Source organism: Lissotriton vulgaris, chromosome 12 (genome assembly GCF_964263255.1).
Source record: "Lissotriton vulgaris chromosome 12, aLisVul1.2, whole genome shotgun sequence".
Lineage (NCBI taxonomy): Eukaryota > Metazoa > Chordata > Amphibia > Caudata > Salamandridae > Lissotriton > Lissotriton vulgaris.
The window spans coordinates 592,207,942-592,234,206 of record NC_141700.1 but is presented as its reverse complement, the minus strand read 5'-3'; the positions used below and the strand labels follow the sequence as shown (position 1 = coordinate 592,234,206).

Below are 26,265 nucleotides of genomic sequence, written 5' to 3'. Positions count from 1 at the left end.
ATCAGCAGTCTTTTTTAGGGTCGGGCAGGAGAGGTCGGGGCAGTCAACGGACGCCCCGTCAGACACAGGTCCGTTGGAATCTACCTCCACAGACTATGGACTTACGGAGTGGGAAGAGAATAGTCCAAGACCAAGCAGGGACATCAACAGGACTAGTTTAGTCATAAACTTGAGTTCCCACCAACTCAGCGACACCCAAGAACAAGTCCTAAACAAGGGGCTAGGTTTTGTCTCTACTAGCATGACAGATCCATTCTTAGCCCAAATTGAAATGGGCAAATTCTATGGGAAGATTAGACTCCATTATCTGTTTGCCGATAAGAACAAAGGACTAGAGAATATCAGCACTAATGAGAACACTGGCTTGAAAAGGGCCTCTACCTTCAATCCCACAGTATTGGGCTTACCCCCGAAAGTACTAACTTTTGAGGAGGCGGTGGACCATGATTTGAAAGACTTATTTAAAAACAAACCAAGACCTTTTTACAATTTGTCAAAAAGAGAACAAGAAGCCTTGAAAGAACTGGCTAACAATCCTCTTATTGTGGTCAAACCAGCAGATAAGGGGGGTGCAGTGGTACTCTTAGATACAGGCATTTACCGAAACGAGTGCCTACGTCAACTTAACGATACAAGGGCATATCGTAAACTTACATCAGATCCAACTGAAAGACTAACTATTGAAATTGGGCACATTGTTGAGGAAGCACTTGCAGAGGGGTGGATTACCAATAAGGAGGGTCAGTACCTTCGCACTCTTAACCCTAAAACACCCTATTTTTACCAACTACCAAAAATTCATAAAAACCAACGCCACCCACCTGGTCGTCCCATAATATCAGGGATAGGGTCTCTACTCGAGCCTTTGTCGACGTTCATCGACTTCTTTTTAAAACCCATGGTAAGGGAAATGCCAACATTCTTAATGGACACCAAGGATATTTTGAGACTATTGCCTGACATCGAATTTAATAAACAGACTGACATCCTGGTGTCATTCGATGTTGAAAGTTTATATTCTTCGATTCCACAAATGGAGACCTTAGAGGTGATTGAGGGATTGCTAGCGAATAGGGAGTTGAATTCAATAACACCTGCTAGATTAATTATGATATTGGCCACTCTGGCGATGACCGAAAACTTTTTTCGCTATGAGGAGTCTTTGTACTTGCAGAATAGCGAGACTAGTATGGGCAGCGTTTTTGCCCCTAGTCTCGCTAATCTGTACGTGCACAGCTTCGAACAGGAGCACGTGTTCGCAGACACCAACCCTCATCTCAGGTGTCTGCGAACATGGAAACGCTACATAGATGACATCTTTGTTGTGTGGCGAGGCACAATAGACCAGTTGAATGAGTTCCATGATTGGCTTAATCAGAGGAATCAATTTCTGAAGCTCACTATGGAATACAATGCCGACAAGCTGGCTTTTTTGGATTTACTGATCTTGAGTACCCCTACTGGTCTGGCCTCAGAATTATATCGTAAGCCAATGGCGCGTAACTCCCTGCTCAACTATAACAGTTGTCACCCGAAATCACTACGTGACAATTTGCCCTACGAGCAATTCTTAAGGATTCAGAGAAATTGTTCGGCACGAACCTCCTTTGAATTCCATGCGAAATGCCTGACAGAAGATCTGTTTGAAAAGGAGTATCCTAAGAAATTAATTTCGACAATCGAAAAAGAGAGCCTCGAATAATAACAGAGCCAGTCTATTAGAAGTCTTACCACCTAAACCCAGAACAGATCAATTAACCTGTGTCAGCACCTTCGGTGTACAGTCGAATCAACTCAAGAAGATAATAAAAACACACTGGGGCATTTTGAATACAGTTAACGACACACTGCCTCCCCCACTCTTTGCTTTTAAGAGAGGCCAGAATTTAAAGGACAAATTGGTCCATACACGGCCCAAAAGCGAAATTCCCCGAGCCGTAGGCACTCTATGGGATATGCCCGCGGTCACTGGCCATCACCCATGTGGCCAGTGTGCCGCCTGTCCCCAGATATCAAGATCTGTGACTATCGACATCGGCACAGACCAACTATGGCAGCAACGCAGGTTCACAAACTGTAATAGCATGAACCTGATTTATTTGATCACCTGTCCATGTAACAAAAAGTATGTGGGGATGACGACCCGGAAGGTCAAGCTACGTATATCAGAACACAAGAGCTCGATACGTTGCTGTAGACAAGCCACCAGACTTACAAACCACTTTATCCAAGCACACCACCTTCCAACAGATCTACGATGGACTGTATTGGAACAACCAATGATTTCACCCCAGATAACAGATATAAACACCTTTCTGTCACAGACAGGATGGGACTAAATGAAGATATCCCATGGATGTCGCTGTGATATGTTTTGAGACCAATCATTACTGACACTAACAAATACAGGGTTGTGTTTCATTCATTTTACACTCGGCGATTGGACGCCCTTATGCAAAATGACTCTTAGTGTCAAATTGACATTAGCTTATGTCGACCTTTTGACACTGATGAATCTGGATTTACCTGCTGATTATATTAAGGGAATCATATCCTGGTTTCACAATGTTTAGGAAATCTGAATACATTACAACAGACATGGAATTTGAGTGTCTATGACTGACACTTATGACACTTTATTTTTCGTATGTAATGTCGATTGGGCACCAACCGATTCATTTACATCCTGAGGTCAAAACAACTTGTCCTCTCACGTTTTTAAACCGTAATTGTTCATTGGAACATTCCAATGTTGGTTGTAAACAGAGAGAGGACTTAATTCCAATGGGAACTCCGGTTATGTACGATTGATACATTTATCGTCCCCAAAGCTTATATGGAGAAACAATTTAGTTTCCATTAAAGTAACAGCAAGACCTAATTGCATATCAACTCGATAAACAAATTACGTCCGGAAAGCGGGTTGATTGGAGACTACAACTCCCAGATATTCTGTACGTGAAGACGTAGACCATGTGATCACGTGACACGGAACTCACGCTGTAGTGGATATGAATGGCAGCTTCCTGTCCGGTCGGGTACCTCCCTCCAGACAGCCTAGACGGATGTCCGGGGTACCGACGGACAGGTAAGCGCCAACCCTGCTTTTTTAGATCTCATGGCACCCCGCACTACGTAGTTCTTGGCCCTCGGCTACAGCGCGTTGGGAATCTAACGGCAATTCGGAAATCAGCCCTTTGCTTAAACTCGACCTGTAAACACTCAATAGGGGTCGACTCCGCAACTTGATTTTGATGGCATGATATGAGTGGCTGACACCCAGGCATTGTATCGACTAGTAGCCACTCCATTAAAAGATTGATAGCGGTAATTAATACTCTGAAATAACCCGAGCACGGAACAGCTGGAGTATTGAAATAGAAAGGGCGTGACTATAAGTCTATGGCGCTTTTTCAGACACGCGATTCAATAACGAGCTGTGATTTTGGACAGCTGGTTTGAGACTTACAAACAAATAACAAGGAAACAGCGCCCCCAACTCACGCGTGTCACCTCGAGTCTTTAAACTAAACACATGCTTTATTGGTTGTTATCATTAGACATCAAACCAATACTTTTCGTCACTATTAAAATATGCAGCGTTGAGAGTCCTTCCTTGACTTACCTTCCCTTGTCTTTTATAGAGCGGCGCGCCGTTTTACCTGAGCTGTAGCCAGGTGAGGTGGAGAGTGCATTCCCTAAAACATAGGTGAGTGACAACATAAGTAATTTTCTTGTCTAAACAATACGATGGCAATGATTGGATTACCTGAATAGAATCCTTGACCAAAAAAATTGATTTGGCAAAATGCACATAATGCATATACTATGAAGACATTGCCACTATTTGTAACTCACTATGTATATATTTTGTGTATTTTTGTACATATTTCTCTGCTGATACTGGGCGATCTGTGGACTATCTTATCAGGCGAATTCTAGGTGATACTGTATTATAAATTCTATTTACACCTTGTTTCACAATACGCAGTAGCATTAAGTAAGGTCCTGAGGAAGCAGTAGAAGACCTTGAGGCTTCGTACGAACTGCAGAAACATGTCGACCACATTACAACACTAGTAGTTATTTGTTGACGCTACTATGCACTGTTTTTTAACCATTGGGAGTGGATAGGTCCATATTAAAATTGCTTTTTCCGCTTCCACCACCCAATTTTAAGAATTTTCACGCACTTAGCACTTATTTTTTTCACATAGGCACTGCTACTCAGCTTACCCCCTGATACCATAGTATACCACATGCATATTTGTGACGTTCTCACTAGATTGGGCCACATCCGTCTAGTCTACTGTGGGTAAAACCACTTTCCTTCAGGGTGAAGGATCCCAAAGGATGCAGGGCGGTACAGGGTGGTAATCTGATGGGAACATTTATTTAACGGTGACACACTCCTGGTGGATTTGTCGGATGTATCCCTTATTTACACAGTCAGTTTACAAATAGTTTGTGTTATGACCCATTGTTATCTAGTTGTTGGTATTTATAGTAGCTAGGGATGATAACAAGTCGGGGTCGGTAAATATTCCCTTGGACCCTCTTTTTTCGTATATTTTATTTCTCAATCTATTCCCCTGTAAACCCACAACCAGGAACTAAAATGCAAACTTTAAATAAAATAAAATTAAGAACTTCTAAAAATGTTTTAATACATTTATTATAATTAAATTACCTCGCACTCTATTCCCCTATAAACCCACAACCCGCTACGGAACTAAAACGCAAAATGTACTTAAAATAATATGAATAACTTCTAAAAATGTAACACATATATTAAAAAACAAATGCAATATTTAGACAAAAAAAAGACACATGCATTTAAAATGCATACTAAAATACATCACTCTAAAAAAACTATATTTTTAACAACTATGGGGCTCATTACGATGGCAGAACGATCGCCACCGCCGGGCCGGCGGTGCCGATCATTCCGCCATCGGCGTCAGATTTAACCCCCGCCATATTATGATGCCGGTGGGTATTGCGGCAGACGGAAAGTACGTTGACCGCTTTTCTACTGGTGGCAATCATCACAATTGCCTGCCAGGGGAAGCAGGGGTACTAATATGGTGGAGGGTGCCTAGCAGGCTCCATCCACCATATTAGGATGTCAAATTTGGAAACACCTTTCCATGGCGGCAGTGCCGCCATTGAACGGCTATGTGGGGATTGCGTCCAGGGGCCAGTTGCGGTCCCCCTTTGTGTCTGGGGGAGGTGGAGTGCCCTGGGGTACCTATGGTGCCCCCTTCATTTGACTGTACGAAGTTGCAGGCACCATTTGGTGCCTGCCATGTGGTGCAGGGAAATGTCTGGCATGAGATTTTAAAATCGTGGCAGGTGCTGCTGTCAGCAGCACCCTCCGCAATGTTAAATTGCAGAATGCGACCGCCAGGGTGGAGGTTTCATCCAAATTCATGGTGCAGGACTGCTGCATGTCTGGGGGCTGGTCCAAACAGTCCGTTCGCCGACCTACTGAGCCGCTATATATGTGCAAACAATATTAATGACTTTGATATTTTTTTAAACTAGATTATTGACTTCAATATTGTTAAAAATTATATTACTTACCTTGAGCTCGATATTCTTGTCCACCATATTCTGAAAGCTGATATTTTTGTATCAAGATATTTTGCACTCGATATTAGTGCAAGTCAACAATAAAAACTCGATATTCTGACTGTTTACCGCTATCTGTAGCTTTCCCTATTTTTGATTCAGTATTTTGAGGTTCCTCAGTTTGGTGCTGTCTTCTTTTTAATTCCTCCCTACATCTTTGCAACAGGTTTGTCTTTAATCTTTCCTCTGTCAATTAATCTTGCCTTCATACTCTTAACTTTGCTTCCCACATCAGCAGTCCACAGCCTCCAACCTGGTTTCACTTTAATTATAAACGTCATATTTTCTCTAAGAAGGCATACTCCCCTCTGAGATTAATACAATTGTGTAGAACATTCAAGCTTTTACTAGACAGCCCTCCAGGGACTTCTACTGCAGTACTTAGTAATTCATGCAAATGATGCAAGTAATTCAAGTAAACATTATGCAAATAAACAGTTGCAACTTTTGGTCCATGCCCAACTTAACCTACCCACCTTTCTAATGCAAGCTGTCTCTGGATACCCATTTTTAAAATGTACACCACATAGTTATAGATCTATTTACTCTTACACTGGGAAATACCTAAAATTAACAACTAAAAAAAAACTACATTCTGCTAGGTTGTAAAAGTGACCCAGGTCTATGTCTGCATGAAAGAATCTCCTACAGATGAAACATCACATCCCTTTCCACTCCAACTCCAATCAGACTTCCCAAAGTACTAGAAGGGTTGAAGAACATCAGAGTTATCAAGACAGAGCAAGAAAAATTGAAACAATGAGCAGTTTGTTTGTAAGTAAGCAGGTTAGTTTCAAGTGCCAATAGTCTGTACATTTAAATTGATGCACAGAGCTATAATGTAATGATCGTAACTGTATAATTATGTCTTGAGATTCTCAAGTGATTAAAGACAGGTAAGGAGGGAAAAAACTAAAAAGGCTTGAAAATAAGGTTTTGTGTCAAACTATTGAAAGAATTGAACCTTACCTTCTTCTCCATTATAGACACTCTAAAAGTTTTTTTTTGTCAGATCTAGGCTTAACATCGCACACTTCCTGGATTCTTACCCTAGAAAAGTATATTCTGACTCCTCCTTAGATCTTTGTCCATGTCAGAATATGTCATTCTTTTTCTTCTTTTGCCAACTTTATTCCAAACTTCGGAAACACTTCATTATTCCATTGTTATGGGTAATAAAAATGTAAAATGAAGGCCGGCGCTTCATGATCTCCATTTGCTTAATAGTGAATATATAGGCAAAATGTTATATAAATTTGGAAATCCACTTTCCAACGTCATGCATACAACCATGGAATCTAAAAGCGGTATCCTCAGGATCACCAACCAGTGATGTCACTATCTACGTCTCATTAGCATATGACACCATGGTAAAGCCAACTGACTTTATTAGAGTGGCAAGGAGGTGTGACAAATAGGGACTTATGATGAGCCCTGCTATACCAGTTGCTCCCTACCTGCAAAGAAAGTTCTGAGTAGTTCAAGTGCCCTGCCCCTTTTGCCCGTAGCAAAACGTTTATCGATGAGAAGACCGTGATTGACCATGTCGAACACCGCAGAGAGGTCCAACAGGCTCAAGGCTATCTTCCCACCTCTGTCCAAAACGTCCATTATCTCCTCCGAGATATTTGTCGGTGCCAGATTGGTACTATATTGGCTTTTTAAACCCATATTGTGTGCTGTCCAGGAGATAATTATCTTTAAGGAACTGAGCTAGTTCAATATTCATTGTCTTTTCTACGATCTCAGCCGGAAAAAGCAGGCGAGAAATCAGCCTATAGTTGTTGGGGTCCTTGCAGTCGAGATTAGATCTCTTCAGCAAAAGGAGAATGGACTCTCTCTTCCACTCTCTCGGAAAATAACCATTCCGAAACATCTTGTGGAAGATATCTTTAAGGTAATTACCCGTAACCTCAGGAGGTAAATGGAGAAGCTTTAGGGGACAGGGATCCCAGGGCAAGCCTGACCTTTTCTGACCGAAAAGAGTCTGAACAAATCAGTCAGAAATAGGATTAAAAGGTTCAAAGATAGGGGTGTTATCTGGGAGGACAACCGTGGAATTCATTCCTTTTGAAATAGAGGGGGTAAACCCATATTGTGTGCCGTCCAGGAGATTATTATCCCTAATCAACAGAGCTAGTTCAATATTCATTGTCTTTTCTACGATCTCAGCCGGAAAAAGCAGCCGAGAAATCAGCCTATAGTTGTTGGGGTCCTTGCAGCCGAGATTAGATCTCTTCAGCAAAAGGAGAATGGACTCTCTCTTCCACTCACTTGGAAAATAACCATTCCGAAACATCTTGTGGAAGATATCTTTAGGGTAATTACCAGTAACCTCAGGAGGTAAATGGAGAAATTTTAGGGGACAGGGATCCCAGGGCAAGCCTGACCTTTTCTGACCGAAAAGAGTATGAACAAATGAGTCAGAAATAGGATTAAAAGCTTCAAAGATAGAGGTGTTATCTGCAAGGACATCTGTGGAATTCATTTCTTTTGAAATAGAGGGGGTAAGCCCCACTGTGAGTCCTCCCTCTACCAAATGGGAGGAGCCAAATGAGCCATAGACTGCTTTAACTTTGGCCTGCAAGAAGCCTGCTAAAGGATTGCAAAATTCTTCCAGTGTTTTTGGTTCAGGAAGTTTCCTCAGCTTTTTTACAGTAGCAAAAATGTGTTCAGGAGTATTAGGCGATGCCTTGATTTTAGTCGAAAAGTAGCATGTCTTAGCAGTAGAGATCTTGATTTTATTGTGCTGAATTGATTTTTTATAAGAGATTTTGTTGTTGTGATCATATTTAGTATGCCATCCCAAGCCTACAGCAGATTTGTTTCTGCAGTCTAAGGCTGTCATCAAATGACTGTTCAGACGGAGAAGTCCTTTTATTATTAGTAATTTTTAAAAGTGCCAGAAGGTTTAACTTACTAGTAATCCAGTTATAATAGGTATTGGTGGCCTCTTCCTAATCGGCTGGAGTTTCAGGTTTAAAGCAAGTTAGATGTTTCCTGAAGGTCTCCTGAGTGATTTTAAGCCATGGACGATTTAAGATTTTGGCCGGAGAGGGGCGCACAATATTGGCTTCATCTTCCAGAGGAATGTAAAACATCACATGTGAATGATCCAACCAAACTAAAAGAAGAATAAATTCAATTCTAAGGTAGGGATTATCTGAAAAAATAATGTCCATAGAGTGGCAAGTGGAATGCGTAGGGCCTTTCACTAACTGTGTGAGAGCCGCACTTTCCAGGAAGTCAATGAAAATAGCAGTTTCTCAATCTGAGGTATCCTCGAGTTGGAAATTTAAGTTCCCTAAAATGGTAAAATAAGGGGAGTGAACTTTAATATCCAAAACTTGGCTACTATTATTCAAAAATACTCCTCTGGCCTAGGCGGCTATAACTTAAAGCCACATTAAAGGAGTAATGATTAGTTAGGACAATTTTGAAGGCTAGCGCCTCACAGTTCAATACGGCTCATAGAGGCTAAGCGGAGACTTTAGGATGAATCCGATATGGGTGAACGGGTCATTGCGGAGCCTGACTTCTGGTGCCTGACTTCCGCTGGTGAGCCGCATAGGGCTGATGTTGCTGAAGGGAGAAAGGGAGAGGCGCAGCAATGAGCACCGCCAAAGGGGAGCAGACAAAGGGGAGCTGACCCGGTCGCCATGAGCAAAAGGGACCGGCAGAGGAACCAGACCAAAGGCCTGCGAGAACGCGCAGGAGTCTGCACTGCTGCCAATTGTGAGGCAATTGTGAGGCTCTTGATGCTGGTGTGGGGCCGTTGCTCCGGTTGCAGTGGTGGCGGCTCGGCGACTTGGGCAGCGGTTCGGCCACAAGGCGATGTGTGTCCAGGCAGCACTCCGCAACACTGCACGCTAGAACCTGCACCCCCCCAGGGAGTGCCCCGTCTGACTTTAGTCACCTCCCACTGAGGCAAAAGCACCCAATAAACTTCAGCCCCAACCACAGTATTACTTTAACACAGCAATTCGTACTGAGCATGAACTCAAATCATAGAGAGCAGTGCCAGCGGGGGGTGGCATCAGATTGCACCAGAGACTATTGCTGTACTGGTGCTGGTCCGGTCGCCTGCTGGCCTGTTGGCCTTTTGGCCTGCTGGCCTGCCTTTGCCAGGCCTACAGCAATGCCTTCCCCTGCCTGGCTGCTACCCAGTCGCCATCCCTAGACCCTGCAGAGGCCACAGCACAGGCAAGGCTAGGAAGAGAAGAGTGGATTGCGGGGCAAGGGATGCCCAAGCTGACGTGGTAGTAGCTACTAGTCGCCGAGTGCGAGTTCAGTTCCCAGCAGAAGCGGTCCAACTATGTCTGGGTGCAGCTTACAGGGCATCTGGTGTATTCCAGCTTGGGAGCCCTTGCGTCTCCCCCAGCTCAAGCCAACATAGAAATTACAAGGAGCATTCCCGCAATTTAACCCGATTCCACTCTTCGACACACAGGGAAAGCTCAGTCATCAGCAAAACCTGACTTACAATGTGATCATAAGAAGAGGAAGTGTACACTCCCAAAACAAAACAAAAAAAACTAAAATTCTCTTCACACAAGGGCAAAGTGACCACAAAAACAAACTAAAACCGAACAAACTTAACTTAAGGAATAACAACCCACATGGGGAAAAATTAGATCGGGAAAAATCCGTCAGGTGGTAACAAGAATAAAAACCTCCTCAATGATATTAACCGCCACATCAAGCAAAAAAAGAAAGACGTACGGGCTGAGAGAGAGGCTTGTGTCTGCACAAACGCTAGAACCAACACTCTTTAATCTCTGCAGTATAACCGGAAAACAGAAACTTTTCTTTTGAAAGGACCCAATGGCAGCAATTTATGCTCCAACGAAAGAGATATCAGGTCTGCCGAGCCCAATAATTCCAAACAAAATGGATAAAAAAAGCCATCTCAAGCCAGGATCCCCTGAAAAGCAAGACGAGTGTACATCCACTTCCGTTAAAACCAGTTCTCTTCTCTATCAGTCTGATTGTAGCAAGGTCCCAAATGACAATCAAGACCCACAGGGATCAACTCCAGTATCCTCAGAAAGAAGACAGTGAAGTATAATGGCACAGGCGCATCAGAACGCTTGCCCTGCAAGCCGAAAGAAAGATATTGGAAGATGATCAATTTCGGGCAATAAAAATAAGCTCATGGAGGATCTATTAGATAATTCTATCAAACAGGCGGCCCTTTCCGATGAAGCCTGTACCCACTCTTTCTCCTTATCAAATGATGACAGCTTCCTCCAAATTTTGGAAATTAACACACTAAAGCAAGACACACCAAAAGCAGTAATTCAAGGGAAACTCCCTCCAACTATCAATCCAACGGGACGGACATCCGTGTAGGCTCCACCCTCCTAAACTCGATCCACTGAAAAGATCCCCAAGAGGAAAAATAAAAAAATGGAAGCTTTTCAAATAAAAACAAACCATTAAAGCCCGTCATCTCCAATAACAATCTCATCAGTAAACTGGATCGAAATAGAGTCTGTGACATCAGGAAAGTCCCTCTCAGAGACACCAACTGCACGATGGAGTGAACCCCTGCTAGGAATTCTGGAACAAGCAATAAGGGTATTGAATTTTTAATCAGACAAAATGGAGGTGCAGATTGACCTGATAAACCTAATTGCAGAATACATTGCAGGCATAAATATCAAACTGGACCTAATTATAACTCTACTCAAAAGCAGGTTCAGCTTAGAACCACAAACAAGTAACTCTCAACAGCAGTTGACTGCGGCTGCAGCAAACTAATTGACAAACTTGCCAAACTCCCCGAAATACTAACAGACATACTGGGGGCAGTACAACCTACTTGTAAGGCTCAACTAATAGCGGGCACACAAAAGAATGATGAGGACAAGGACAAAGAGGAGTTCCTAAAAGAAACACAATCAACAGAAGTGACAAGTTGCAAAAACAAAGGAGAATTAGAGAAAGAAGAAAAAGAATATAAGTCTGATTTAGGGGACAACCAATCTTAGGCAATAGACTACCGTCAATCCTTCGCCTATTGGGACACCCACAAAAAGGCAACGAAAACGCACCAGGAAGGTCAGGCTAAAGCATAAAAACTAAACAATTTTAGGACCTGGGAAAATCTTCTCAATATACACAAATCAAACAACGTTCAGGGAAAAAAACAGGATACACAAAGAAGCAATTGCACGATCAGACCTATCAAACCCAGTGGACTTTAACAAATCAAATAAAACTCAAGTGTCCCCGTCCGTTCAAGTCCCCAGCAAGCAAGCGAACACGAGCCAGGAACATGGTACAATTACTGACCAAAAAAAGGCTAATGAAGTGGCGCAAAAGTTGGGACCCGCAAAAGTGGACACCAGACCAAAAACTAACGATTGACAATGAAAAAGGGGAAGCAAAAACCCAAAGGGTCTAGCTAGCAAAAGCACCCTCAGGTTATAGAGGCCCAAGTCCAGACAAGGGGGCACAAAGAACCAGCATGAAAGAGCTGGAAAGGACATCGAATAAACCAGAAAATATGGAAGAATCACTAGGGTTTAAAAAAAACAAAAAGTAAGGAACAATGTACTCAAATTCCAATTACAGTCACAATAAACAGAAAGGGCCGCATCTGTAGACTCTTTTCCACAGAGTTAAAAATTGAGCCTTCATGGCTACCAACATATACAAAATCTAGGACTCCTAAGCCAGGAACAAAAGAAGGAAACCTCACAACCATATCATACGAAAAGGCCACCACAGAACGTGTTCGTCAAAAAACTCAAACCAGCCTTGAAATACACGCCACCCAAAAACTTCAACACCCAAAAACAAAATTTCCAACTCTCATAACCAATTCCATAAAAATAACCACTGAGACCACATCAAAATTAACATTTGCGTCAGAATATTCTACCAAAGGAAGATGAGATATTCTCAACAGAGGGAACATGCTAGCGTTGTTCAAAGAGATACCAAAACTAAAGGGGATAACATCACAAGATCTTTTAGCCGTAGAATGCCATCAAACAGCATCCGCTCCAGATATCGAAGAGTCCTTGACAACTTGGACTTCTAAGGAACTAGTGGATTAGATCTACGCAACCAGAACAATGTTTGAAGGCTGGGGAATCACCTTGAGGCTCAATAAACGCCCAAAGTATCCATATCCTCTTGCAAAAAGTATTGTAACTCCAAAAATGGAACAAACCTTGGGAAAAAGTTAAAAAACCTGCCTATGAGGCGCTCAAAACTCCACGCCCTCAAGCAAAACAATTCCTCACAGTGTAAGGCAGCAGCAAGTCAACCAAACCTTGAGCATCAGGCAAGTTCCAGTCAGGACTAGTCCTGGATGCCAATGGCACTGAGTACAAATCGTACCTGATGAAAATCTAAAGATAAGTCCAGATGACACCAGAGGGTGCAACCAGGCAGGACAACCATGATTCTGGACTATTGTGTCTGGACGCCATCAAGATCCGCTCATGGAATGTCCACAGCTTCAAAGAAATGGGCCAAGAACACATAACTCTGGCCTTCTTGCAAAAACAAGATCTCCTCTTGCTCCAAGAGATATGGAATTTGAACCCAGTTCCAATTCGGGGATACATTGCACATCATACTTTTGCAGAAAGATTCTCAAACTTTGGGCACCCAAGAGGAGGACTATCAATTTATGCAATAGTAAAACATGGTTGGCTCACAGACCATCTAGACACTGGTGAAAACTGATTGCAAGTCCTAAAACTTACTGGCATGCTTCAGTTTAACTCGTCAAGATGGCAATTATTATTATTTTTTTTTAAACAAAGAAGCGATTTATTGCTGTTTAAAAAGATCCTGTAACTAGGAAAACACGATCTGTTTTACAACACATTGTTGCTGCAGTTAAATAATGGTTTATTTGTGTAACTTAGCGGAGAGATAATTTTATAAATGAATTTAGCTATCAGTTGCACTGGTTTGTGCTACTTCCTCACACTGCCAATTGAATACTACTTCATGCAAATCAGTCTGACCCTGTGCCTCATGGGAACAATCCAGCCCGAACTGCCAAGCCATGTCTTCCCTGGACCGGAAACAAGCTTCCGAGGACCGGTTTCTGGCATTCCAGCAGTCTTCAGCCCGGCTTGCTTGAATCCAGTGGCAAAGTGAGCAAGGGGCTCACGTCTGAGCATACCCTGCCTCACTTATGGCGGCCAAAAGCGGTACAAGAGGGGGTGGTGATGGACGGAGCATCTGAATCAATCAAACACTCACACCCAGTCAAAAGATCTGGGTTGAATCCATCACCGTTCTTTAGCCCACTCTGCCACCCCAGTTCAGACATGGCTATATGCAAATCAGTCTGACCCTGTGCCTCATGGGAACAGTCCAGCCCGAACTGCCAAGCCATGTCTTCCCTGGACCGGAAACAAGCTTCCGAGGACCGGTTTCTGGCATTCCAGCCGTCTTCAGCCCGGCTTGCTTGAATCCAGTGGCAAAGTGAGCAAGGGACTCACGTCTGAGCATACCCTGCCACACTTATGGCGGCCAAAAGCGTTACAAAAGGGGGTGGTGATGGACGGAGCATCTGAATCAATCAAACACTCACACCCAGTCAAAAGATCTGGGTTGAATCCATCACCGTTCTTTAGCCCACTCTGCCACCCCAGTTCAGACATGGCTATATGCAAATCAGTCTGACCCTGTGCCTCATGGGAACAGTCCAGCCCGAACTGCCAAGCCATGTCTTCCCTGGACCGGAAACAAGCTTCCGAGGACCGGTTTCTGGCATTCCAGCCGTCTTCAGCCTGGCTTGCTTGAATCCAGTGGCAAAGTGAGCAAGGGACTCACGTCTGAGCATACCCTGCCACACTTATGGTGGCCAAAAGCGGTACAAAAGGGGGTGGTGATGGACGGAGCATCTGAATCAATAAAACACTCACACCCAGTCAAAAGATCTGAGTTGAAGCCATCACCGTTCTTTAGCCCACTCTGCCACCCCAGTTCAGACATGGCTATATGCAAATCAGTCTGACCCTGTGCCTCATGGGAACAGTCCAGCCCGAACTGCCAAGCCATGTCTTCCCTGGACCGGAAACAAGATTCCGAGGACCAGTTTCTGGCATTCCAGCCATCTTCAGCCCGGCTTGCTTGAATCCAGTGGCAAAGTGAGCAAGGGACTCACGTCTGAGCATACCCTGCCACACTTATGGCGGCCAAAAGCGGTATGACACCCTGAACACCGCTGAACACCTACACTTTCGGATCCACACCAACCCCAACACCACCCTCAGAGGAACACTCATCTACAGACCCCCGGGACCCCGGACTCAGTTCAGCGACTCCATCGCCGACCTCGCTAGCACCCACGCACTCACCTCCACAGACTACATCCTCCTCGGGGACCTGAACTTCCACCTCGAGAACAACAACGACGCCAACTAGGCCACCCTGATCGACAACCTGGCCAACCTTGGCCTCAGACAACTCGTCACCGCACCCACCCATGCCGTCAGCCACACGCTGGACCCAATCTTCTCCACAGGCACCCACGTCGCCTTTGACCACACCACGAACTCTACTGGACCGACCACCGCTGCATCCATTTCACCTTCAAGAAATCAACCACGCACCACCGCACCCTACAGCTGCCTCGCCACTGCTGGAGCAAAGTCACCGAAGACCAGCTGATCACCCCCCTCGCCCAGAACCCAGCCGCCGACCCCACCAACCCAGAACCCGCAGCCTGCAACCTCAGACAATGGATGAACGACTGCGCCAACACCCTCGCCCGCTAAAGAAACCCTCCAACAGCCACGCCAGCAAGAGAGCCACCTGGTTCACCGACGCGCTCCAGACCTCCAAACGTGCATGACGGAAACTGGAGAATATATGGCTCCATTAACGCACACCGGACAACCACGCAGCCCACAAGGACGCCACCCGCAGACATCACCACCTCATCAGATTAGCCAAGAGATCCTCCTTCAAAGACCGCTTGGATAACAACACACACAACAGCAAAGAGCTCTTCAGCATCGTAAAGGAACTCTCCAACCCCAGCGCCAATGCCAACGACATCCCACCCTCACAAGAACTGTGCGACTCACTAGCCATCTTCTTCCACCACTAGATCGCTGACATCCACGACAGCTTCAACACCATGACCACCCCGACTATGCCAGACTCCACCTCCCCTGTGAACACTACCAGGGCCAACCGCCTGACCACCTGGTCCAACATCAACAACGACGAGACACGCAAGGTCATGAACTCCATCCACTCAGGATCTCCGTCAGACCCGTGCCCACACCACGTATTCAGCAAAGCAGATGCAGCCATCGCACCCCAACTACGGAAGGTCATCAACATCTCCTTTGAAACAGCGACATTCCCGGAAAGCTGGAAGCACGCCGAAATTAACGCCCTCCTCAAGAAGCCCAAGGTGGACCCCAAGGACCTCAAGAACTTCCGGCCCATATCCCTGCTCCCGTTCCCGGCAAAGGTCATCAAGAAAATCGTCAACATGCAATTGGCCCGCCACCTGGAAGACAACAACATCTTGGACCCGTCCCAGTCCGGATTCAGACGAAACCACAGCACCGAGACAGTCCTCATTGCCGCCACAGACGACATCAGGCGCCAACTAAACAACGGCGAAACATCAGCCCTCGTCCTCCTGGACCTGTCAGCTGCCTTCGACACGGTCTCCCATCGCAATCTAAAGGCACGCTTCCTAGAAGCCGGAATCCAAGAGAAGGCCCTTGACTGGACCACGTCCTTCCTCTCCAGCAGAACCGAGAGCATCTGCCTCCCACCCTTCCGATCCGAAGCCACCCAAATTATCTGCGGCTTCCCCCAGGGCTCATCTCTCAGCCCGATGCTGTTCAACATCTACATGGCCCCCCTCGCACAAGTGGCCCGCCATCACAATCTGAACATCATCTCCTACGCCTGTTGAAAACCTTGCACTGGCTTCCCATCTGGAAACGGATCGCCTTTAAGGCTCTGACTCTGGCCTATAAAGCTCTCCACGAGGGGGGAGCAAAGTACCTTCAAAAGAGACTGGTCTTTTATCAACCGACCAGGTCTCTGAGGTTGGAATCCCTGTACTTGGCAGTTGTTCCGCGTGTAAAGAGAGCGCGCCTCGGTGGCCGCTCTTTTGGATTGCTGGCACCACAGTTGTGGAACTCTTTGCCGCTTGCTCTGCGGGGAGCGACTAGCCTGTTGGCTTTTAGAAAAGGCCTTAAAACTTGGTTGTTTACTCAGTAGCCTGTTTTGTTTGTGAGTTTTTGTTTGGCACTCTGTTCTTTCTTTTATCGGTGTTATGTTATTCTGTCGCAGTTTTCCTTTTCCAATAAAGCGCCGGGACACTCTTTTTGAGTAGCCGAGCGCTATACAAAAGAATAAATAACATAACATAACATAACATATGCCGACGACACCCAGCTCATCCTCTCTCTCACCAAGGACCCACACACCCCCAAAACCAACCTCCACGAGGGAATGAAGGCCATCGCCGACTGGATGAGGAGCAGCCGTCTGAAGCTGAACTCAGACAAGACAGAGGTCGTCATCCTCGGACCCACCACCTCAGCCTGGGATGACTCCTGGTGGCCGACCACACTGGGAACAGCACCAACACCCACTGACCATGCACGCAACCTAGGATTCATCCTCGACTCCTCCCTCTCCATGTCTAAGCAGGTCAACGCCGTCTCCTCCTCCTGCTACAACACCCTCCGCATGCTCCACAGGATCTGCAGGTGGATCCCGACCAAAACAAGAAGAACGGTGACACAGGCCCTCGTCAGCACAAGACGACTACAGCAACGCAATCTATGCAGGAATCCCAGCCAAACACCTATGTTGACTACAATGCATCCAAAACGTCTCCGTCTGACTGATCGTCAACGTCCCCCGCCGCAGCCACATCACCCCCCACCTGAGAGACCTACACTGGCTCCCCGTCGACAAAAGGATCACCTTCAAGCTCCTCACCCATGCACACAAAGCACTCCACAATGCCGGACCAGCCTACCTGAACAGCAGACTCAGCTTCTACACCCCCACCCGCCAGCTTCGCTCCGCCAGCCTCACCCTCGCCGCTGTCCTCTGCATCCAACGAACGACCTCCGGTGGCAGATCCTTCTCCTACCTCGCTGCCAAGACCTGGAACACCCCCCCTACCCACATACGGCAGACCCAAGACCTACTCGCCTTCAGAAGACTTCTCAAGACCTGGCTCTTCAAGCAGTAGCAGCACCCCACCTCCCCATAGCACCTTGAGACCCTCACGAGTAAGTAGCGCGCTTTACAAGTACTCTGATTGATTGATTGAACATATCTGTCAGTCCTGGCACTTCTAACAGAAAAAGCAGCAAAAAGAAAAACGCGATTATATGCATGCTTCATCGATCCGAAATCAGCGTTTAATAGAGTGACCAGAAACCAACTTTGTGAAAAACTAAAAACCTGGGGGCTACCGATTAAATTATTGGATGCAATTGTCGCCCTACACAGAGAAACCCGGGCAAGAGTGAAACTAGGGGACGGGAACAGAGTAACAGCCAGTATAAAAACACAGCACGGCCTAAATAAAGGCTGTGCACTGGCCCGAGCCTATTTAATCTGTTTCTTGTGGACATAACAAATTACATGCAATCGGCCAACTGTCACCCGCCAAACTTGGCCAAAGAACCAGTCCTTTTTTTACAGTACGCAGATGACAATGTGCTGTTGAGTCAAAGCCTGATTGGCCTGCAAAGAGCAATAAATTACTTAGCGATTTACCTCGACCAGGAAAACCTTGAGTTGACAAACGAGTTCAATAGCATGTTAATGGGGTACCAGTCGAAGAGCAGGTGTCTTATAAATATCTTGGTATAAAACTTGGGCGAGGAATGACCCACAAGGAACAAAAATCGGACCTAAGAGCTAAAGCCCAATCACTAATCTTCGCCTAAGGCTATTGAACAAAAACTGGGCTTTGCGGCCTACAATCACCTCTTAAAAGTTATGGCTGCTCAAACTCTACCCACCCTGTCATACCGTCTAGAGACATGATGTGGAAAGTTGTCTGAATTATGAAACGAGCACCAGACCAGGGTTAAAAAAGTTGTTTTTAATCTCCCGAAGTCTGCATCCCAGCACAGGTATGGCTGGAATTCGACCTTCAAATCAGAAATGTTGTGGCATGAATGCATTTGCGAAGCTGTACCACAGATTTCAATCATCAGAGCCCAGCACATTGAACAGTTTATTCTGGAAAGAGATCAAAGCCCGGATGGACCAAGAAACAACCAACACGTGGGGAGCATACCTAAGAAAATCCTTGGTCGAACTTGATATTCAATCAGTATGGGACAGTATGATAGGACAGACAAACTTTAACAGGTCCAGCAATGATTCTGCAAAGAAGAAATCCCTCTTGGAAGACAAAAAAACACTGTCCAAACGACATCAGTGATAAATTCCTACACACATAAAAAGCCCCAAGCCTATCTAGCAGCCCATTTTAGTATAGCAATAAAAAAGATCTTTATTCATCTTCGCTTAGGAATACACGACACAAAGGACCTACAGCCATCATGGAGAGGCAATCAAAAAGACGCACACTGTTGATCATGTGGCTTTCCCAACGAAACAATAACTCACTTGTTGTGTGCTTGCCTGGCAGTTAAGGACTTGAGGAAATTGCTTTTAAAACCCACTTTTAACGAGTTAAATATTCGCTCATGCAGTCAAGCTGTGATCAACTGGATGGAAGGCTCCTCAAAAATCCTCTCCTGTTGTGGCGTAAAATACCTTGCTTAATTGAGGAAACTCCTCCGGCAAGCAGACTTGGAGACTATCAGAGAGTAAGCCGAAAGATCAGCTTTGGGAATGGGTTTTAGACCAAACACTGTTGCACTGTACGCGTCTATAAGACTAAGAGTCCCATGTACAATTTATAACAGAAAAAACTTACAGCAGGACTTTGAAACAAGACAAAATGTTTTTAATTTAACTCACATGCCCTGAACTTCATGTTTTAAAGTTTTAAATATAGATAGATATAAGAATCATTGAAGGCAGCCTATACCTAATACGCCCAACTTTTCCAGGCATTTCAGCACCTTAATTAGGTAGCATAGCACTTAGCACATTAGCATAAGACGTGCATGCGCAACACCTATTTCTTATATTATTCGTATCTTTATTAATTGTATGTTGTTCGTTACTGGTTCGTGAACATAATTGTTATGGTCCAGTGGCTATTTTGCTTATCGTGTCATGATAATTTTTATTCCCTACAAATTGTAATGATTTTAAGTAATTACACAATAAACAATAACACTTTCAACAGTTTGAACTCAGATAGATAAGTGCTAGCCCCCACCCCATTTTATTGGACGATCTAGTGTGGAGATTGCACATACAGTGGGAGAAGCTGTAATAAGGTCAGGCTCCGACCCTCATCTGCACACGTCTCTGTAATGAAAGCCATGTCCAGTGCATGATAATCTAAAAAGTCAGCAAAATCCAGGGCATTTTTTACCCGTGATCTAGCATTTATGAGCGTTGATTAAAAAAATGTTGGCCCTGTATTAGAAAGAATAGTATTGATAATTTTTGCCCGGGTGTTAGAGAGAATATTGGTGGACATTGTGGCGTACACCTTTAATTTTTATGTTAGTCAAAGTGGACTGGCATTGTGGGCAGGTCCTAAAACTTGATAAGTCTTGTAGTCCCAGCTTAGGTTCTAAACAGTACTTATAGTGTTCCCTATAAGAAACCAATTCATCACTTGTATAACATCGAAGAGTTAGTTACCTGTTGCAATGGAAAACCGTCAGGGTGGCTGGCGCTGAACATGGTCCGAGCGCGGATGGGCGCAGACGGGATTGCCTTTGGCACACCAGCAGCGAATCCGCTGGGCGTCACCGGAGTCATACTGTTTAAATAGGTAATGGAAGAAAACAAAACAGCTAGATCGTCAACTCCTGTGATCACGCAGGAACCAGAAGTAGGAGGAGTTCGTTCTTGCTTACTTGCTCGCTCGCTCTCTCAACACAAACGGGCAACGCCGTGGTGGGACGAAGAGCGGGCAGGAAGAGAAGCAGGGGAAAGGATCTATGCTCAACTGGTTCAGGTCAATAGAGGTGAGCCAGAAGAAATGTACTCAAATAAAGTAAAACATATGAGTCCACAAATTGCTAAAACAACATGGAGAATGCAACCTCATAAAAACAAAATTGAGATTACCAAAGAATACATTTAGAGTCATTATTTGGCCTGAGCATTCGCTGCAGAAGTGCTTCTTCTGCAGTATGATCACAGAGAAGAACGCCTCATAATGGACTAAATCAAACTTTACAGTCTCCCAGCGGTAAGGAGACCTCACCTGAAGTCTGTAACATTTGCTGTAGGGAGCTGAGACTATGCCTAGTGCAAGACCTGGACATCAAAGGTGGCAATCTCACCTACCAAAGAATGAGCCTAACAGCTCTGGCTGCCGTGTGGCCCTCTAGACAGGGGTTTGACAGGGAACCATAGAATGGTAAACAAAACTTTATTAACTATTCCAAAATGGCAAAATGGTTCTGTCATTGTTTTACCTTACATGTGTACACATCGACTGCCTTCTTCAAATGCTTATTTCCACATTACAAAACAATGACACATGCACATGTGTGCGCACATCTGTGGCTATCTTGGAATGCTTGTACTTGTTACACACCGGAGGTGTTTTAGATCATAATTATCCAAACAAGCATTGACAAAGTCAATTGCTCAGCACTAACATTTTAAAAAGTAAGACTCGCCAATCAAGGAGACCTTCATATATTGTATACCTACCTTCCCATGAAAAGAGGGCGATATAAACTGACCAAAGATATCTATATTAAGCTATCATTGAAAGCAGTCAACAGAAGAAAATTTTTCAGTATTCAGTGATATTTCACTGCATCAAAAAACGTACAGACTTTTGGCACTTGACACTTACAGTGCTTTCATCCAAACAAAGTCCTCGCGCGCCCTGTGTTTTCTTTCCATTTCTGTTGCTCTGTCTGGACAACCAGAGAGATTATATAGAGCTGAACCGCTTGGTTCGAGACAGTTACTCTTCTCGTGTCTATATAACCTAGTTGTGGTAATTTTCTGTAATTTGAAATACTTTGTGGGTAAGAAAAACAAAGCAAACAGAAAAGACAACATAGCTAAAAACAAAAACTGCCTTTCTCAGAGTAGAAGGCCAACAATAGAAAAATATATAAGACACACAATCCATACAACTAATAGCATTTCATGACATTCATGTAGGTATAAGTATAGAATAGAATTATTGACAAATTTACATAAGTGTTCCGCAAGGAATTATTTCTCAATTATTTCTTATTTATAAATAGTCACAGCACGTGAGCATATATTGAACAATATATGGGATTCTTCTCAAATATCATTATTCATTCTGATCAAAATTCAGTATGGCAACAACAATAATACTAACATTTTCAAATCTCATTGTAAGTAGTATAAAACATCTTTTGCTTCATTTGCATGGACAAATAAAATACCATACATCACAGATTTTTCAAAAGGACATTTAAACGTTTCAAAAAACACAAAAGTGCATTTGTGAGCAAATCGATGTTTAAGCGTCGACGTTTCGGTCCAATATTGGTTTAAGAATTCCCCAGGACCATCTTCAGGATGTAAACGTTGCACAACCCTAATTACAATGCAAAGTAAACATGATTAATGAAAAACCCACTTCGTATCCCTGTAAAAAGTATCGTCTGCTCACCCGAAAAGACACCAAAAGATGAAGGAATTAATCCTGCAACACCGTGTCTACACATATTCAAATGTTTAATCAAAGAGTGCTCACCCAAAGTGTAACTAATAACATATAAAGACCAGGAACCCAAATAATTACTAAAAAAGTGTACATAGACAACATACCTAATACTCCCAGCCGGAAGTTTCAATACGCCAAGTGGACCTCAATGTCCAAGCATCTAAAAATACTGAAAAAGCCACCTACTGATTACAAAACAGCTTTCTCATATACTTAAAAAAGGTGTGACTCAAACAACTCAGTATTCTACTCACTTATTTACAGAGCTGGTGTTCCCAATCGTCGACCCTATATAATAAAAATAGAAAGGAAACCCCAAACCAACACTTAACGTCTACTCATAAATGACTTCCTATAAGGAAAACAATCAAAGGAACCCAAAAGAGGAACTTACAAACTCAGTTCGGGATTTTTAATCTGCAAATCAAATGGAATGATACATAATTAATATGACGTGTTCTACACCCGTAGCTAAAGCCTAAAGCAGCCACCAACAATGTGGTGAAGTAAAGTAAGAACAAATCACTTACTATCCACGTCTGTGTATCCTAAGTTGTACACCTATAGACAATAAGAAGGATATTAGCTTCTTAGACTCAGAAATAGAATCTTTCCATTACGGATGGAAACATAAAGGACAAAGACTTACTAGAAGAGGTAGACGCTGCCGCCACAGATAGACCGATATTCTTCGTCTGAATCGGATCGGAAAAGCGCCACCTATTCAAACAAATGGCAAGGCGTGATGTCGTCACAGAACGTTCTAATCTCGCGGCCATCTTAGAATGGTGCCAATAGACCTAATGTCGAGTATTTAAATATCACTTAGTATTTTATACAGTGACTCATATGGTGTCGCTGGTTAAGATATAAATGTAACATCCATATCTATATTGGCCCAGATTAAAAATACGAGTCAAAATCCAATTCAGATCACTCGCGATGGGAGCATACTATAACACCATCTTAGAACAATAATCTACAGTTGTCGGACCATCTTTATATGGCTGAGTCAAAATACATATAAGCTCACTCTCAATGGTGGCATACTATAACATCTTGGAGCGATTACCAACAGACGTTGGAGAATCTAGGGTGTAACCAAAGAGCAAATTGAATCTAGTGTACCACTATCCAAATAATGTAACAAGATATAGGTACAAACACTCGTATCTAAAAATTATAAAGTTGCCAATGTATGCCATTCGATAAGCGAGTTTAACCCCTTAGCCACAGTGTCACAGGACCAAATCCATCTATTCTCCTTTAAGGTGAGCAGACGGTCAACATTGTGATGTCATTTAGTACTTTTGACCACATCCAAGACAAACCATTCCATATCTGACGGCAAGTGTGCCTTTTGTTGGTAATATTCTACTAGTGGAGCAGTGATCACATTGCATCTTATACGAGTTTGGTGCTGTAAAATTCGTTTTTTAACCTCCATACGCCCCCATCAGGTACCTACAGACTTCATTGTCCAATGTGCCAAAATTGCCCTAGAAGAAAACTATTTTCTGTTTAACCGTGATTTCTATGTCCAACAACAGGGCGTAGCAATGGGCGCAATTTTTGCGCCGGACATTGCCAATCTTTATGTGGCAAATTTCGAGGACAAGGTAATTTATGAGAACAATCCCTTCAGCAAACATCTGGTCCATTATCTAAGGTATATAGATGACGTCTGTATAGTGTGGGATGGGTCTGAAGAAGTCCATGTGGGCTAAATTACATCGGAAAGACCACACGGGAGGTTAAAAAACGAATTTTACAGCACCAATCTCGTATAAGATACAATGTGATCACTGCTCCACTAGTAGAACATTACCAACAAAAGGCACACTTGCCGTTAGACATGGAATGGTTTGTCTTGGATGTGGTCAAAAGTACTAAACGACATCACAATGTTGACCGTCAGCTCACCTTAAAGGAGAATGGGTGGATTTGGTCGTGTGACACTGTGGCTAAGGGATTAAACTCGCTTATCGAATGGCATACATTGGCAACTTTATAATTTTTAGATACAAGTGTTTGTACCTATATCTTGTTACATCATTTGGATAGTGGTACACTAGATTCAATTTGCTCTTTGGTTACACGATAGATTCTCCAACGTCTGTTGGTTATCGCTCCAAGATGTTATAGTATGCCACCATTGAGAGTGAGTTTATATGTATTTTGACTCAGCCATATAAAGATGGTCCGACAACTGTAGATTATTGTTCTAAGATGGTGTTATAGTATGCTACCATCGCGAGTAATCTGAATTGGATTTTGACTCGTATTTTTAATCTGGGCCAATATAGATATGGATGTTACATTTATATCTTAACCAGCGACACCATATGAGTCACTGTATAAAATACTAAGTGATATTTAAATACTTAGTAAATAGTATGCTACCATCGCGAATGATCTGAATTGCATTTTGACTCGTATTTTTAATCTGGGCCAATATAGATATGGATGTCACATTTATATCTTAACCAGCGACACCATATGAGTCACTGTATAAAATACTAAGTGATATTTAAATACTCGACATTGGGTCTATTGACACCATTCTAAGATGGCCGCGAGATTAGAACGTGCTGTGACGTCATCACGCCTTGCCATTTGTTTGTATAGGTGGTGCTTTTCCGATCCGATTCAGACGAAGAATATCGGTCGGACTGTGGCGGCAGCGTCTACCTCTTCTAGTAAGTCTTTGTCCTTTATGTTTCCATCCGTAATGGAAAGATTCTATTTCTGAGTCTAAGAAGCTAATATCCTTCTTATTGTCTATAGGTGTACAACTTAGGATACACAGACGTGGATAGTAAGTGATTTGTTCTTACTTTACTTCACCACATTGTTGGTGGCTGCTTTAGGCTTTAACTACGGGTGTAGAACACGCCATATTAATTATGTATCATTGCATTTGATTTGCAGATTAAAAATCCCAAACTGAGTTTGTAAGTTCCTCTTTTGGGTTCCTTCGATTGTTTTCCTTATAGGAAGTCATTTATGAGTAGACGTTAAGTGTTGGTTTGGGGTTTCTTCTTTCTATTTTTATTATATAGGGTCGACGATTGGGAACACCAGCTCTGTAAATGAGTGAGTAGAATACTGAGTTGTTTGAGTCAGATTTTTTTAAGTATATAAGAAAGCTGTTTTGTAATCAGTAGGTGGCTTTTTCAGTATTTTTAGATGCTTTGACATTGAGGTCCACTTGGCGTATTGAAACTTCCGGCTGGGAGTATTAGGTATGTTGTCTATGTACACTTTTTTAGTAATTATTTGGGTTCCTGGTCTTTATATGTTATTAGTTACCCTTTGGGTGAGCACTCTTTGATTAAACATTTGAAAAGGTGTAGACACGGTGTTGCAGGATTCATTCCTTCCTTTTTTGGTGTCTTTTCGGGTGAGCAGACGATACTTTTTAAGGGGATACGAAGTGGGTTTTTCATTGATCATGTTTACTTTGCATTGTAATTAGGGTTGTGCAACGTTTACGTCCAGAAGATGGTCCTGGGGAATTCTTAAACCAATATTGGACCGAAACGTCGACGCTTAAACATCGATTTGCTCACAAATGCACTTTTGTGTTTTTTGAAACGTTTTAATGTCCTTTTGAAAAATTTGTGATGTATGGTATTTTATTTGTCCATGCAAATGAAGCAAAAGATGTTTTATACTACTTACAATGAGATTTGAAAATGTTAGTAGTAGTGTTGTTGCCATACTGAATTTTGATCAGAATAAATAATGATATTTGAGAAGAATCCCATGTATTGTTCAATATATGCTCACGTGCTGTGACTATTTATAAATAAGAAATAATTGAGAAA

At 43.4% G+C, this 26,265-nt stretch overlaps 1 protein-coding gene across 1 annotated transcript in view; it reads right to left on the bottom strand.

The window, feature by feature from the left end:
- The window catches only part of LOC147677797 (ATP-binding cassette sub-family C member 12-like), a 1,863,878-nt gene that overhangs the window by 1,013,560 nt on the left and 824,053 nt on the right, over positions 1-26,265 (bottom strand). The window lies entirely within an intron of this gene.